Raw genomic sequence first — 3,637 nt, 5'->3', positions numbered from 1 at the left:
CTGAAATAAATGGGATAATTTATTAATCTTGCACCCAAGTTTAAATCAAACTGTCTGCTAGTGCTGAAAAGTCAGTTTAAAGGAAATGGATCAGAAACAGACTCTGAAAGTCCAAACTGATTCATTGTTTGCTGCAACCAGTGGCGATTCTGCTTTGAATTACTCCCTGGGCAAGACCCCCCCCGAGTGCCACCCCACCCCACACCAACCCAACCCACCCCAACCCACCCCAACCCACACCACCCCAACCCAACCCACACCAACCCATCCCACACCACCCCAACCCATCCCACACCACCCCACACCAACCCACCCCAACCCACCCCAACCCACACCACCCCAACCCAACCCACCCCAACCCATCCCACACCACCCCACACCAACCCACACCAACCCACACCAACCCAACCCACCCCAACCCACACCACCCCAACCCAACCCACCCCAACCCACCCTACACCACCCCAACCCATCCCACACCACCCCACACCAACCCACCCCAACCCAACCAACCCCAACCCACCCCAACCCAACCCACACCAACCCACCCCAACCCATCCCACACCACCCCACACCAACCCACCCCAACCCACACCAACCCACCCCACCCCAACCCACCCCACACCAACCCACACCAACCCACCCCACACCACCCCAACCCACACCAACCCACACCACACCACCCCAACCAAACCCACACCAACCCACACCAACCCACACCACCCCAACCCAACCCACACCACCCCAACCCAACCCTGACCTTTCTGACCTTCCTTGATGCAAAATCATCAATAATGTCATCATATGAAATCTTCTTCCCTATTGAGTGACTGATCCTGATGACAGCAAGACCAGTGAGCCGTTCCTGAGACATGGCTGTCCTCAGGTACGACTTGATCAACTTTAGCTTTGAAGCTTTGAAAAGCTCCTCTGTTCCTCTATACAGGGGGCCAATTTGCCAATTCCCCACAAAGTAATTTGATAGATAATAAAAAACCGCTTTGCAGCGCAAATGATTTTTTTTTCACATGGTCGTGCCACCCCCCCCAGGTGATGCCGCCCCGGGCGGCTGCCCGGTTCGCCCGTGCTAAAAACCGCCACTGGCTGCAACAACTCAGAACGCTCAGACTCCAGCTTCTCAAGTGTGAGATATTTGATTTCAGAAATCGATTATCTGTCGGACAAAACGAGGAAACTGAAAATTGTGACGGACGTTGTTCATTGTTTTCTGATTAAGCTGTTACTGTTGAGTTGACTGTTCATTCTTGACCTTGTGAACAGCCACTGACAAAACAGTCTCAACTCAAGGTCCACTTACTCACCTTGCTCTTGTACTTTTGACCATATCACACATTCTTCATCAGCGGCCTCAGTTTGCTTATTTGTAATGAGAGTGTAGATGGACAGAGCTCTGGGACAGGGATGTCCAACACAAAGTCCTCGGCTATGGACTCATCTTTATAGAGAGTTCAGTCAGAGAGTTCTAAGCAGTTTGTCCTCTTCACTTCTCAGTGGCAGTCAGATCTTTAACGTGCTGCTTAAATTCAGGCATCTGTGGTGTGAGCACATCGTTTCCCACAGGGCCGGGGAGAGAGCGGCGTGGCAGTCATCGATTTGAAGTCAAGGCTTCACCACAGATGATTTCAGGTGTGCATACATTTGTGACACAGGCCTTATCTTTTCCTTGGAAGCTCCTGTTTGTGTTCAGATAGCCAGTGAGCTCACCTAAAGAAAGCAGCAAGGCCTGCGACCCCTCAGGGCTGCTCAGGTCAACAGGGCTGTGACCTTTTTCCGTCCCACAGCCGAGCTAGCGCCGTCTGAACGGTGCATTACTTCCTGGTGTTAATCGTCTTTCTGACAGGGAAACCCGAACCTCCCGGTGGTGGAACGTTCTGGTGTTTTCTCCATGGTCTTCCTGACATCGCTCAGCTGATCTGGAACAAGCTGTTTCCTGATGCATAGTGTTAACAGGCCAAAGTTTAAAACATCTCATGGGCCATATAAAGAAAGGTGACTGTAACTCAGTCTGCTGATGAGAATCATGTGATGTGTTTGAAAGCTCCAGAACAAGAGAGTAAGTAGACCTTGAGATTCATTAATCAACTGAATATTCTTTTGATTAATCAATATAACAGCTGAAGCTTTGCCGTTTTTTCTTTTGTTCTATAAAAAGTACTTTTTACCAAAGCTTGCCAAAGCGAATCCGGCTCTGCACAGCTGACCTTCTACAATGTTGAGACCACTGTTGTAAAGACACTGTCTGTCAAAGCTTCTGGTTAGGGTTTGTCTCAGTGCTGCATACTGTATAATGTGGTAGTAACACATCCAGCGCTGAGTTTGAAAACCTTTTTGTGACTGCATACTTTTGTGGAAAAGCCTAAATAAAATGTAAATATTTGTACACACCATTTGTGGTGTCATGGCTGCTCTGGGCTGCAGGCTGTTGGGATCATTTCAGTGTGAAAGCACTCAGTGAACAGAACGTCACAGTCAGTGACAGGTCATCATGTCTGGGTTTTATCAGCAGGCTGTTTGTGGGAAACACCTCCAAAAATACACCATCGGTGAAAATGTGCGGTGGAAGGTAAACGGAGTGGAGTGCAGGAGGGAAGACGTGGACAGAGACAGGTCAGGGACAAAAGAGACCGGACTCTGGCTGCAGCCGGACTCTGCAGCCGTGGATCTGCTGATCTTCACACTGCTCTCCTCAGTTCATGTTTCCCATGTTTACTGGATCAAACTCTGTGGCTCTTGTATGTTCCCAGTGAGCAGCTTTCATAGAGACGAACCAGGTGGCATCTGAGAATGCATTATCCAGTTCCACTTAATACATCCATGATCCATACGTCCACGAGGCTCCGTGTAACTACACCTGCCTGTAGAGCAGCTATCCCTCTGAGAATCCGTGCAGCCTGGCGGTAGAAACCTCGTTGGAGCTGGATGCCTTTACTGAGTCGTGTTGGGATGAAGAGACGTGGTCATCGGTCGTGTGACTATAGTGACACCAGATCTTGATTTGGTTTAAAATGAGAGGGTACAGCATCTCAGGGTCAGAGGGGGTGGGGAGACACCTGCTGCTTTACTCTGATAATTGGGAGGATTTCTACATAAAAATCGTCTGTAACTCAGAGGCTCATTTTCTCTTCCTCTCTCTCTCTTCCCATTCCTCTCTGTCCTTTTTTCTGCCTCTCACTCTCTGTGTCGTTAAAGCAAGCAGACCTTAATTAAATACACAGATTAATGGAGAAGAAAAAAGAGCCAAAAGGAGTGGAATTAATTACAGCGGAGTACGGGCTGACATGCTTCAAATCCCAGCCTGGAGTGCTGGTAATGAGCTCCCCCAGGGTGACAGGGCTCACAGAGCAGCACACAGCTCTGTACGCAACTTCAAAATCCAGGGATAATCTGTACAAAGAGGGGACTCAGGGGCCGCTCATTCAACATGTTGACTTTTCATTGTCGTGTTCAACATGTCCAGGCTGTTAGTTCCTGGAGATCTGGGTTTTAACTGTACGCTTGTTTGGTTTATGGCTTTAGTTTTAACAAAGCCCTAAAAATTGTACTTGCAAATGATGCTGTATCATGTTTGAGTGGATTATTCTCTGAGCATCATAAAGTTCCCTGGACATGCAGAGAG

This window comes from Toxotes jaculatrix, chromosome 15 (genome assembly GCF_017976425.1).
Source record: "Toxotes jaculatrix isolate fToxJac2 chromosome 15, fToxJac2.pri, whole genome shotgun sequence".
NCBI lineage: Eukaryota > Metazoa > Chordata > Actinopteri > Toxotidae > Toxotes > Toxotes jaculatrix.
Note: the sequence above shows the minus strand (reverse complement) of the source record.